Consider the following 14,081-nt stretch of genomic DNA (forward strand, 5'->3'; position numbering starts at 1 on the left):
GCAGAGGGCGCGCACGCAGCGGCAGGCGCGGCAATGTCGCAACAGCGCGCGTGTTTGCGGCAGGACTGAGTTGGAGCGTCGATCTCCTTAGCGATGAGGGCGGGGAAGTGGCTCGCTTGGCGGTTGAGACCTCAAGGGGTTGCCTAGCAACGGCGTCTTCGGGTGAGGATGGGTCCCAGGCCTGGTCGCCACCATCCTAAAGGGCTTCGCCTTTCTTCAGATTTTCAGAGTGCCTTCTTTCCTCTGTAACTGTGGAAAGAGATCATTTAAATCCTGGAATACTTTGATTTCGCCCTGTATAAGACTCAACACCTATAGATGTGTGTATTGGAGACTAATACATATATTCATGTAACCTCCGGATCACAAGGAACAAAGCAGAGAGGTAGAGAAAGTGTTTTGTTTACGTTTAAAGAGGCTGTGTGGAGGAGGAAACGGCAACCCACTCCAGTATTCTTGCCTAGAGAATCCTGTGGACACAGGAGCCTGGTGGGCTACCGTTGGGGTCGCACAGAGTAGGACAGGACTGAAGCAACTTAGGAGCACCAGCAAAGCGGCTGTGTATCTTGTTTAGTTTTACTGACAAGAGGCCAAAGGATTCTGGTGATACAGTCACAGATTCATCTTGAGTTCTTTCTTTCTTTTTTTCTGGAATATTCACTCAGTGTCAAAAATAAATTTCCCAGAAAGTAATTGTTGATCATGAAGCATGTAAAATATTGTATTGCTCATTTAATCTGCAGAATATATTTGTCACAGTAAATGGAATTTGCTCACACAGTTGTAAATGCACTCTGTTAATCACAGTGATGGCTATGTGAATCAGGTAGGCTTTTTGTGAGTTAGGAAGTGCTGCAAACCCCATGGGTCAAGTTTTTGTCCTTGTGAATGTGTGTGTTAGTTGCTCAGTCGTTTCCAACTATTTGCGACTGCGTAGACTGTAGCCTGCCAGGCTCCTCTGTCCATGGAATTCTCCAGGCAAGAATACTGGAGTTGGGTAGCCATTCTCTTCTCCAGGGGATCTTCCAAATCCAGGGATCGAACCCGGATCTCCCGCATTGCAGGCAGATTCTTTACCATCTGAACCACCAGGGAAATTCTTGTGAATAGTGCATGCAAAATAAAAATGGTGGCAGTGGGATTTGAATACTATGAGAAATCAGATTTCTTTGACACCAGTTCATAAGGTCCCTCCACTAATTTATTCACTGAATGTTTATTATACACCTACAGGGTGGCCTTATGGTTTATTATACACCTACTTGCTATCATGAGCAAATGCAGACCCATCCCTGCTGTCTTGGAGATTCAGTGCAGTGGAGAGATAAAATTAGGCAAACAATCACACTTGTGCACAAACAAAAATAACTGAAGGAAAGAAATAGGGATGCACTCTATTGTCTAGTTATTCTCCTTATGAATAGTACAGAGTGTGTCTGATGCCTATCAGCAGGTATGCTTGGCCTTCAGATCCTTCCCGTAATTCATCATGGCACCTGGGAAAATGGAAGCTGTATGGTTTTTTCCTGCCTTGGCCGAGAGGTTCTGAAGGCAGATAGGGACTTCTACTCCCAGGAATTTCCCCTTTACTTTATCCCAGGCTGTTCACCCACTCTTGGTGAGGAGTCTCAGGGTTTTGTGGATTCACCTGCTTTCCTGATATCCTTTTCTGTGTCAGGTGAAAAACGACACTTGACTCAGTTGCTGCTTTTTGGTGCTTATGACATATAGTGGTACTCTTTTCATTGTTTGGTTGAATACTCTTAATTTAGGCTGATATGCTTCAACTTTTTATTATTACTTTTTAGTTAGATATACAGGAACAGAGATACTGTGACTCAACTTTGTCTTGTTACTTTACCCACCGAGAAGTTTTACATTATCTCGTACTCTTCACAACAACTCTATGTGATACTATATGCTTTAAAATTTTTATTTTTGTTTCTGGCTCTCTGTTCTGATGCTATATAATTTAAACTTTAAAAATTCCTTAATATCTCAAACATACATTAAACTACATAAAATAATATAATGCATACCTTTCACTCACAACTAAGATTCTCCTTCCATTTTCTTCCTCTCTCCTATAAATACTCACTCTCCATACATTTTCAGGTATATTTTGTACTAAGTTGCTTCAGTTGTGTCTGACTGTGACCCCATGGACTGTAGCCTGCCAGGCTCCTCTGTCATGGGATTCTCCAGGCAAGAATACTGGAGTGGGTTGCCATGCCCTTCTCCAGGGCATCTTTCCGACCCAGGAATCGAACCTGAGACTCCTGCATTGGCATTCTTTACCTCTGAGCCAATGGTAGTCAGGGAAGCCCATACATGTCAGAGTTTTCTAGAACACACACCTTAGGAGTGGAATTGATGACTTTGTAGTATACCACATCTTGAACTTTAGGAGGTTAATAGCCAGATTGCTCTCCAAAGAAGTACTAGTATATACTTGTGCAAGCAATATATAACACCACTTTTAGATATACTTGCCAACTTTTGATATTTTCTGACTTTATTCATTTATTTTCACTTATATGTGTGAAATGATATGTTTTTTTCAGTTTTAATTTTCCTGAATTTAGTGATATTGAGCATCTTTTCTTACAGGCTCTCCAGGTTTCTGTCTGTTGATATTTCTGGACCATTTTTCCACTGGGTTTATTTATGTTTTTCGTATTGATCCATAGGAGTTATTTACATATGCTCGATACTGATCTTGTGTTAGTTAGGTCTTCTTTCTGTGGTTTGTTGATTTACTTTGTTGATGGTATCCCATCACTGAGAAGTTTTAATTTTTAATGTAGTCATATGTTTCGATCTTTCCCTTCACGGTTTGTAGTGTTTGGTGTCTTGTTTAAGGATTCCTTCCCTCTCATGATGTCATGTAGATATTCTCCTTGGTAAATACTATTATTACGTCAATTTTACAGGTAAATCATTTGGGGCAAGAGCTTATATGACTTGCCTAAGGTCATAGAGCATTGGAGGTGAGTGACTTGGGTTTTTGACTCCCAGGTTGCACTGTACTCCACAACTGATGAATCTCTCGCCACCCTGTTCTGCTAATTATCTCATGAGAGCACTTCTCAGCCTTTTCCTGTAGATGAAGAGGATGTGCAGAGCTCAGACAAGCTGCAGATTAAGTGCAGTCATTTACTGCATCATGAACCCCTCTGGCTCTAGACTTCACAATACTTAGAAATATTTTGAAAATCTTCAAATAACTTTGGCTATACATTAGAGTTGCAAAAGTAGTACAAAGAATTCCTGAATGTTCTTCACCCAGATTCCCCAAATGTTGAGCATTTTACCTTGTTCAATTTGTAACTGTTTCTCTGTATTATTGAATCTACTATGCTAGATTAAATTATTAGTATCTCTATGTTATCTTTGCGTTATCAAACCTATTATTTGAATTTCACCAGCTGTCCCACTAATGTCAGTTAGAGCAAAAGAAACAAAAAAGATTTTTTTTCTGGTCTAGAAACCAGTCTAGGGTTTTATGTTGCCTTTTAGTTTTCAAATCTCTTCCATCTGCTTTAATCTGCAACATTTCTTCAGTCTTCCTTTGTCTTTCCTGACCTTGACATTTTTTAAGAGTTCAGGCCGTTTATTTTAAGGACCATCCCTCATCCAGGCTTTCTGATGTTTCTTCATTGTTCGACTCAGGTCAAACATTTTTGGCAGGAATACGCAGAAGTGACGCTGTGTCCTTCTCAGCCAGTAATTTTCTTTTGATTAGAACCCTCTACAATATTATGTGAATAAATGCATTTTTCCGGGCAAAAGAATTAATATCTCTTATGTCCAGATCTCAAAGAATCCACATGATGTAATAAAGGCCCAGAAGTTCTTCATTCCTCTGTGCTGGTCTTGGTGGGAATCCTTGCTCAATAAGATGCTCTGAGGGAGGCAGGGAGGGAGGCATTTACAGTTGGGCCATGCCCTCTCCCAGGCCATTTCCTACACCTTCATCCCCCTGCCCCCCGCCCCACTCCCTTCTCTGCCACCTCTTTAACTGCTACTCATCCTAAGGGCTTTAATTTAAATCTCACTCCCCTTCCCCATTTAGAATAGAGACTTTATTTTGGAGGGCTCCAAAATCACTGCAGATGGTGACTGCAACCATGAAATTAAAAGACGCTTGCTCCTTGGAAGTAAAGCTATGACCAACTGAGACAGCATATTAAAAGGCAGAGACATTACTTTGCCAACAAGGGTCCATCTCATCAAGCTATGGTTTTTCCAGTCGTCATGTATGGTTGTGAGAGCTGGACTATAAAGAAAGCTGAGCACCGAAGAATTGATGCTTTTGAACTGTGGTGTTGGAGAAGACTCTTTAGAGTCCCTTGTACTGCTTGGAGATCCAACCAGTCAACCCTAAAGGAAATAAGTCCTGAATATTCATTGGAAGAACTGATGCTGAAGCTGAAACTCTAATACTTTGGCCACCTGATGTGAAGAACTGACTCATTGGAAAAGACCCTAATGCTGGGAAAGATTGAAGGCGGGAGGAGAAGGGAACGATGGAGGATGAGATGGTTGGATGGCATCACCGACTCAATGGACATGAGTTTGAGTAAGGTCCAGGAGTTGGTGATGGACAGGGAAGCCTGGCGTGCTGCAGTCCATGGGGTCGCAAAGAGCCAGACATGACTGAGCTCCTGAACTGAACTGATAGGAGAACAGACTATGGATTCAGACTGCTGCTGCTAAGTCATTTCAGTCGTGTCCGACTCAGTGCGACCCCATAGACAGCAGCCCACCAGGCTCCACCGTTCCTGGGATTTGCCAGGCAAGAATACTAGAGTGGGTTGCCATTGACTGCTGCTACTGCTAAGTCGCTTCAGTTGTGTCCGACTCTGTGCGACCCCTGAGACGACAGCCCACCAGGCTCCCCCGCCCTGGGATTCTCCAGGCAAGAACACTGGAGTGGGTTGCCATTTCCTTCTGCCATTGACTACTTGGCTCCAAATCCTGGCTCTGCCATTTACCAGCTGTGTGACCCTGGGCATGATACCTAACCTCTCTGTGCCTCAGTTTCCTCCTTTGTAAAACAGAGATAGTAAAAAGACCTGTCTCAAAAGATTATTGTGAATGTTGCTGAGTTAGCATGTCTAAAACTTCTAGAACAGTGCCTGCCAATAAGCATTAATTAGCTGGTAGTAGCTTGCCAGCCTAAGGCACACTCTTTAAAAAAAATTTTTTTTTTTAATTTACTTATTTGACTACAGTGGGTCTTAGTTGTGGCACACAGGATCTTTTCGTTGTGGCTTGTGGAATCTGGCTCCCTGACCAGGGATGGAACCTGGGCTCCTGCTTTGGGAGCGTGGAGTCTTAGCCGCTGTACCACCAGGGAGGTCCCTGCACTCTTAGAGAACTGTGCTTTTCTCTCTTAAAATTACCTTTCCAATCAGAGGCTGTGCAATGGAATATGAGGAAAATTTGGGAGTTACCGCCTAATCTCACAGCTGAGGATAAAGGGGTACTAAATATAAAGCAGGGGCACTTGACGTGAGGTTTTTCACAAACTGGGAAAAACCTACTTCCTTATTTTCATTTACCTCTTACTGAAATTAAACTTTTCTTTCAATTAGGAATGTAGTCAACAAACAATAATGTTAGCAGAGCTTGCTATGTTGTCTCCAACAGAGAGCACAGATATTTCAAATCACATTACAGTTGTGAGGGAGGTCTTGAATTATTGTTTATGCTCATCATTATTTTGAAATTAATGTAAATTTTAGGCTTGCCACAAGATCTTATTATTTAAACCATTAATTAAGAAGCATATTCAGTGCTATATCACACCTTTGTATTTCTAATATTTTGATGACTGTATTTCAATATAATTAGTTTTCTTTGTAACCTTATCTATCATATTTTATGCATTTAAAAACATTTCCTGAGAAGGGTCCATAGTCTTCTCCAGATGGTCAGAGAAGTCCATAACGTCACACACAAAAAAAACTTAAGAATCCTGTTCTAAAAACAGTATTCAATCACTCTATGACATAAATAGTAGTAATATTTGATATATCTCCTAAAGCAAAGGGAATAAAAGCAAAAATAAATGAGGCCTAATTAAACTAGAAAGCTTTTGCACAGCAAAGGAAATCATCAACAAAATGAAAAGACAACCTACTGAATGTGAGAAAATATTTGCAAATCATATGACCAATAAGGGGTTAATATCCAATATATATAAACAGCTCATACAACTCAGCATTAAAAGACCAAACAACCTGATTAAAAAATGGGTGGAAGACCTGAATAGACATTTTTCCAGAGAGGAAATGCCGATAGCCAACAGACACATGAGAAGATGCTTAACATCGCTAATCACCAGGCAAATGCAAATCAGAACCAGAAGCTATCACCTCACACCTGTCGAATGCCTGTCATCAGAACACAAGCAACAAATGTTGGCAAGGCTATGGAGAAAAGAGAACTCTCATATGCTGTTGATGGGAATGTAAATTGGCGCATCCACTGTAGAAAAGAGTAGGCAGGTTTCCCAAAAAACTAAAAATTGGAAATTCCATGGCAGTCCAGTGGTTAGGATTCCATCCTCTCACTGCTGAGGGCCTGGGTTTAACCCCTGGTTGGGGAACACAAACCAAGGGGTACAGCATTAAAAAAACCAAAAACCCTAAAAATAGAACTACCGTGTGTTTCAGCATTTCCACTCCTGGATATATATCTCCCCGCAAAAAGCCCACCACTAATTTAAAAAGATACACACACCTCAGTATTCATAGCAGCATTATTTACAACAGCCAAGATATGGAAGCAACCTAATTGCTCATCAGATGAATGGATAAAGAAGATGCGGCTTATATATACAATGGAATAGTACTCAACCATTAAAAAGAAGGAAATTTTGCCATTTGCAACAACATGGTGAAATAAGTCAGAGAAAGACAAATGTTATGATATCACTTATATGTGGACTCTAAAAGATACAACAAACAAGTGAATATAACAAAAGAAGCAGATTCACAGATATAGAGAACAAACAAGTAGTTACCAATGGGAAGGGGCAAGATAAGGTTAAGGGGTTAATAAACTATTAACGCATAAAATAAACTACAAGGACATACTGTACTTCACAGGGAATACAGCCAATATTTTATAAGTATAAATGAAGTATAACCTTTAAAATTGTGAATCATTATGCTGTACACCCGTCACATATACATCAACTTTATTTCCATTAAAAAAAATGTGGTCGCTGACTTGAGCTTCCCTTGTGGCTCAGGGTGAAGAATGTGCCTGCAATGCAAGAGACCTGGGTTCAATCCCTGGGTTGGGAAGAATGAGATGAGAAGCTCCCCTCTGGGTATACTAAGAGGTGAGTCAGTCATGTCTGAGGACTTTATACATATTGTTATTTAATCCTTGCAACACTGGTATTACTAGTCCCATTTTATAGATGAGAAAATTGAGGCTCAAAGAGGTAGGTTAATTACTCAAGGTCATAGGACAGTATACTAGAAAGGAAATCTGTGCTTTTAGTGACTTCAATATCCTGCTTCCTATGTAAATCCTCTTAGTCTTGCTGCTGCTGCTGCTGCTGCTGCTGCTAAGTCACTTCAGTCGTCTCCGACTCTATATGACCCCATAGACAGCAGCCCACCAGCCTCCCCCGTCCCTGGGATTCTCCAGGCAAGAACACTGGAGTGGGTTGCCATTTCCTTCTCCAATGCATGAAAGTAAAAAGCAAAAGTAAAGTCGCTCAGTAGTGTCCGACCCTCAGCTACCCCCATGGACTGCAGCCTTCCAGGCTCCTCCGTCCATGGGATTTTCCAGGCAAGAGTACTGGAGTGGGGTGCCATTGCCTTCTCCGTTAGTCTTTCTAGTACCCTGTAAAGTATTAATAAGTATCCTATTCCTTCATTTTACAATGAGGAAACTGAGACTCAAAGCAGACAAGTTATTTTTTCTCACAGCTAAACAACAGAGTCAGGATTCAAACCCATATCTGTCAGGCACCCAAGCCCGTGTGTGTCCCACTGTGTCCAGCAGAATTACTGAAAGGTACCATGGAAGTGTAGCCTTGAAGAGCTGATGGTTTATCAGATATATGACTCAGGCAGACCTTTTCAGGCCATGCATTGGGATTAGATGGTTTGGAAAGAAATCACTTTTCCTGCTTTTGCTATGGGGTCACAGAGTTCTGTGGGGAACCTCTTCGTGAGTGTGAAATACACACTGGCATCTGAAAGACTCCATTAGCTGCTATTGTCTAGACAGTAAAAGTAGGAAGCAGGAGATAAAAGAATACACAAGTAGGAAGTTCTGTATTGGGCTCATGCTGAAACAGAAAGAACATTATTTTGAAACCATTAATGATGAACTTGGTAAAGATCAAAGTAGTCTTGTGACCTGTAAATCTAATAAAATGAAAATGAGGTAATGGTATGTTTTATAACTATTGAGTTTCTCAGAAGCTGGAAATTATCTCAGCATGAATACTGTAAGCGAACAGGGAACAATGGAAGCCATCTAGAAAAGGATCTTTATTCAGCTATATTTATAGCAGGTATTCGTGTTGTCTTTCAACACGGGGATCACAAAGGAGTCTGTTTCACCTTGCAGGGTGTATGAAAATACAACGGCTGTCACAGTCCCTTCCTTCCGAAGAACACAGCATAAAGGAGAGAAAGGCAGAGAGTGCTGTGAATAGGGGGCTGGATCACTGCGGCTAGGAAAGGTGACAGGAGGGAAGAGGAAATAAGGAAAGAAGAAAAAAATGAAGTGATTCTTCCCACCATCACCCAACCCCTATCCTCTAGACCCAAGCTGTCTAATTTAACCATAGCCACTAGCAATACATGGGCTTTCCAGGTGGCGCTAGTGGTAAAGAACCCTTCTGCCAATGCAGGAGATACAGGAGACCTGGGTTTGATGCCTGGATCCCGAAGATCCCCTGGAGAAGGAAATGGCAACCCACTCCAGTATTCCTACACGAGAATCCCATGGACAGAAGAGCTTGGCAGGCTACAGTCCAGAGAGTTGCAAGGAGTTGGACACGACTGAAGTGACTTGGCAAGCACTTTATGTTTATTAGGAGTAAATAAAAAATCTGCTTCCTTGGTTGCACTTACCATGTCCCAAGGGTTTAACAGGCACATGTACTTTGTGGCTACATTATTGGATGGTGTAGATACAGAATGTTTCTCTGGAAAGCGCTATTGGACAGCACAGATAAACATCCAGTTCCACCTAGGAAAATTCAAAGTCTAGGACAAGTGGAACCCTGTGACTGTATCGTCCTCAGCCCAGGGAAGACGAGAGCACAATCTTCTGAAGTGGGATATGAGAGTGCCAGGCTTCTGTGTGACCTAGCACATACACTCTCTAGGACTCAGTTTTCTAATTTAATGATTAATATAAATATTTTAGTGGATATTAGAGGAAAATCACATAATTAATTCTTATGATAATCATATGAGCTGTTAGGCCAGTTTTTTTTTTTAATTGGGATACAGGTGCTTTATAATATCATGTTAGTTTCTGCTGTACAATGGAGTGAATCAGCTATATGTGTATACATATATATATAGCCCCTTCTTCTTACGTTAGGCCTATGTTAACAGAGGAGAAACCAGAAGTTAAGAAAGTGCTCAGGGCCACATGGTCAGGAGCAGAACCTGGCTTCGGACTCAGGCCTCTGACTTCAGAGGCCACATTCCTGCCCACCTAGCTACCCCACTTCCTGCTGCTCGGTTCCTCCTACACAAATGAAAGTGCCTCAGTCGGATTCTCCCCACAACAGAAACTGGGACTAGGACTTAAGTGCAACTAGTTTATTTAGGAGTCGGCCCCAGGAAGTGCAGATAGGGGTGTGGGAGAAGTGAAACAGGGAGGGGAAGGAAGCCATTACAGGGTTGGTTAAGGGGCAATGGAGCGTAATCTTGATGGGGAGAGAGTGTGGAACACATGCTTCTGAGTTATCCCACCTAAAGGATGAGCACTGTAAAGAGATCAAACCAGTAAAGCCTGAAGGAAATCAACCCTGAATATTCATTGGAAGGACTACTGAAGCTGAGGCTCTAATACTTTGGCCAACTGATCTGAAGAGCCAACTCATTGGAAAAGACCCTGATGCTGGGAAAGATTGAGGGCAGGAGGAGAAGTGGGCAACAGAGAATGAGATGGTTGGATGGCATCATTGACTCAATGAACATGAGTTTGAGCAAACTCTGATTGATAATGAAGGACAGGGAAGCTTGGTGTGCTGCAGTCAAGTCCATGGAGTTGCAAAGAGTTGGCATAACTGAATGACTGAAAACGATAAGGGAGTTAGGATATTCATCCATCAAATTCTTGTCATTGTAGATGGCTGTTCCTAAGGACACTGACTCTGGCACTTCTGTCCAGACATCCTCAACACCTCAACAAGCTCTTGTAACCACCCAAGGTCCCCCAGGCAGAGGCCACACGTGCTTCAAGTAGGGAACAGGAACATGTACATGGAGGGCATGTGAGTGAGGTGCCAACAAGATGCTACGTAGGAGATTGGACTGAATGCTCTCTCTACTCTAAGAAACTAATGGATAGCTGAGCTTGGCATTAGGTATTTTTACATCATAAAATCTGAAACCATAATGATTAACAGTCTGCCAGAAAATTTTCACAGGGGAAGCCTGGAGGTACAGTTAGACATCTGAGCTGATTTTCAACATGGATGACAGAGTAAAGAGTTAATACCTTTGGTAGTGGAGGAACTCATTTTAGATAAGGTAATCAGGGAAGGCCACTCTGAGGAGATGCCATTTACCGGGAAAGCCCAATAGTGAGATAGCAGAGGAAGAGTGAAGGATAAGCGTTTGAGGTAGAGTGAGCAACACAAAGGCTCTTGAGTGGGGAGCCGAGAGGCCTTACAGGCTGCAGTGTAGCAAGCAAGCAGGCCAGAAGAGGGAGAGGTCAGCGGAAGCCAGATAATGCAGGATCTCAAGGCCCCAGTACGGAATTCAGATCCCTTCCTCCAACCTAAGTAAGTAAGTAAGTGTTAGTCGCTCAGTCGTGCCTGACTCTGCGACCCCATGGACTGCAACCCATCAGGCTCCTCTCTCCATGAGATTTTCCAGGCAAGGATACTGGAGTGGGTTGCCATTTCCTTCTCCAGGGGATCTTCCCAACCCAGGGATAGAACCCGGGTCTCCTGCACTGCAGGCAGATTCTTTACTGACTGAGCTACAAGGGAAGCCCTTCCTTCAACCAAAGCCATCTCTTATTCCAGATCTCAGAGTCTGAGAAGGCTGTGGGCCAGACATGAAGTCGTCTTTGTCTAGGGCAGCCAAGCCAGTGAGGGGCTTTAACCAGATCATGATAAAGAGCTTTTCTGTGGGTGGGAGGGAGGAGACATACATATACTTATGGCTGATTCATGTCGTTGATTGGCAGAAAGCAACACAACATTGTAAAGCAATCATCCTCCAATTAAAAATAATAATAATAAAAAAGAACTTGTTTGTCAGCTCACCTGTTACTTTTGCTAGCTCTTGAAAGTGAAAGTGAAGTCACTCAGTTGTGTCCGACTCTTTGCAACCCCATGGACTGAGGAGCCTATCAGGCTCCTCAGTCCATGGAATTTTCCAGGCAAGGGTACTGGAGTGGGTTGCCATTTCCTTCTTCTTTCCATTACCAGGCTTCCCTGGTGGCTCAGAGGTTAAGGTGTCTGCCTCCAATGCAGGAGACCCTGGTTCAATCCCTGGGTCGGGAAGGAAGTGGCAACCCACTCCAGCATTCTTTCCTGGAGAATCCCATGGACGGAGGAGCCTGGTAGGCTACAGTCCACGGGGTCGCAAAGCGTCCGACACGACTGAAGAACTTCACTTTCACTTGCTAGCTCTTATGTTTCCTTAATTTCTGATTGGGTTCTTTCCTGAGTTTCTTAGTTCTCTTTGATAAATTCCCAGCCAGCTCTGCTGAGCTGAGGGGGAAAGATTTTTGTCCACTCCTGGGCCTGGGAATCCCAGCTGGAGAGTCCGGTCATCTGGAAGAGACGGGCAGTTAAACTTTGGACAGTGTGGGGATGAGCAGGTGGATTCCAGTGCATCCTTTCAGTCTCATTTCATGGTCCCACATCCACCCCACATTCACATTCATGTTGTTTAGCATCAGCATGTGCCTGGGCTCCTTGTGGGCCTCGGGCTAGAAAAATCATCTTCTCCAGGAATCAATTCAGGTATGGGTGAGGGCCCAATCCAAAGGTCGTTGAGTGAGAGTTCCCCGTTACTTAGGAGCTGGTAAAAGCCACAGGCCCACCCTTTGTAACCTGCATTCCAAACGGGAGGCAGTACTTTCTCTCCAAGGTTTACTAGTGGGGCAGAAATGGTCCCATATCCCTTAGCCAATCCCTTGCTTTCCTTTTCCTTGCCATATAATAATCCTGGGGAGGGAGGAGTTCTCTGGTTTTATTGAGGAATGTAGTATCTATGGCAGAAGATAGTTCCCACCCCCACACCTTTCTCTGGTAGTCCTTCCTGCATACTGAAGAGTGAGTTCAAGAAGAGGATGCTGGGATACTGTTCCCAAGTGGTGGTGGCGGGGGTTACTTGGCAACAGATCTGCTGATGTCCTCCTGTGCTTATCTGAGCAGGAGAGAAGAAGGGTGGACAGGGGAGGAAGTAGAGTCGCTGACCAGGAGGTGTGAGTTTTCTCTGGGTCAGGTGGATGCTCCAGTAGTTAGGCTTTCTGGTACCCCGCTCAAGCAGACTGACTGCTGAGCAGAGGGTCCCACCAGTGGCAGGGGCCCTGCTGGTGGTGGGACAAGTTAGGAGAGCTCAAGTCTGAGCAAGATGCCCCTTGTCAGAGAACCTGGCAGTGAGGAAGACCCTAAGAAGGTTATATGCTCCATGGATGAAAACTTGCCTCCCTGGGTTAGCCAGGGAAGCAGGGTCAAGCAACAGACAGAGGGCCATGTTACAGAAGGTTGTTCCCGCTCCCTCCTCCCAATTTCAATAAGGGGATGGTAGCAGGGTATGTCTCCCAATCAGGCCACACACCCACTTCCAGTTTTTATCCAAACAAGTGGGGTCCTGGCTCAAGTCAATCCTTGGATAAGTAAGGGAGAAGATCAAATGAGATTTAAATTGAGTTTGAGAATAAAGCTTTCAAGGATGGAAGCTTAACAACAGAAAGTGATCCTAAAGTAATGCAATCTGCCCAAGATGTCGTTAAGGAATGGAAAATGGAGATTCAACACAGCAGGACTGAAGGCAGAGATTAGGGGGAAAAAAGCTTCATTATTATATCCCACTGAGTTGAGTCACCTCAATACACTGGTTCTGTGAGTAAACAGAATAATTGAAATACGGTGTGGTAGAGCTGGAGTCTTACCTAGGCAAGCAGCTCCAGGGTTCTGAGCAGGCATGGGGAGCTAGGGGTGCACATCCCAGGTTGGCTGATGGAGAGGGCTTTCCAGAGAAGAGGCACCTGAGTTGAGCCTTGAAGGATAAGAAAGAGCTGGTTGGGAGACTTCCCTGGTGGCCCAGTGGTTAAGAATCCACCTTGCAATGCAGGGGATGCGAGTTTGATCCCTGCTCAGGGAACTAAGATCCCATGTGCCATGAAGCAACTAAGTCTGCATGCTACAACTAGAGAAAGCCTGCACACTGCAGTGAAGACCCAGCGAGGCCAAAAAATATGAAAAATAAAGTAAAATTATATATATATATATATATATATATGTATATATAAGTTTTAAAAATCCTACGTTCTTTAAGGAGACTCAAGGAGAAGAAATGGCAACCCACTCCAGTGTTCTTCCCTGGACAATCCCATGGACAGAGGAGCCACAACTGCTGAAACTTGCAAGCTCCAGGGCCCGAGGGTCACAACTAGAGTCTGTGTGCTGCAACGAAAGAATCTGCATGATGCAACGAAGATCCTGCATGCCACAACTAAGACCCCACGCAGTCAAATAAATACTTTTTAAAAACAGAAAGAGTTGGTTCAATGAAAGGACAGTGGGAAAGGGCTTTCCCTGCAGCGATGACAGCACAGTCTGGAGCGGAAAGTTGAAGGCAGGGAGGACAGAGATGCAGGCCTTGAGGCCCTGTGGGCTT

At 43.5% G+C, this 14,081-nt stretch overlaps 1 long non-coding RNA gene across 1 annotated transcript; it reads left to right on the top strand.

Moving 5' to 3' along the window:
• Window positions 1-63: 63 nt before the first annotated feature.
• LOC101904790 (uncharacterized) lies at window positions 64-9,137 on the top strand. The gene is made up of 3 exons (XR_810894.4): window positions 64-385; window positions 7,265-7,357; window positions 8,605-9,137. It is a non-coding gene; the product is annotated as an uncharacterized lncRNA (long non-coding RNA).
• Window positions 9,138-14,081: the final 4,944 nt, after the last annotated feature.

Source organism: Bos taurus, chromosome 13 (assembly GCF_002263795.3).
Source record: "Bos taurus isolate L1 Dominette 01449 registration number 42190680 breed Hereford chromosome 13, ARS-UCD2.0, whole genome shotgun sequence".
Classification (NCBI taxonomy): Eukaryota; Metazoa; Chordata; class Mammalia; order Artiodactyla; family Bovidae; genus Bos; species Bos taurus.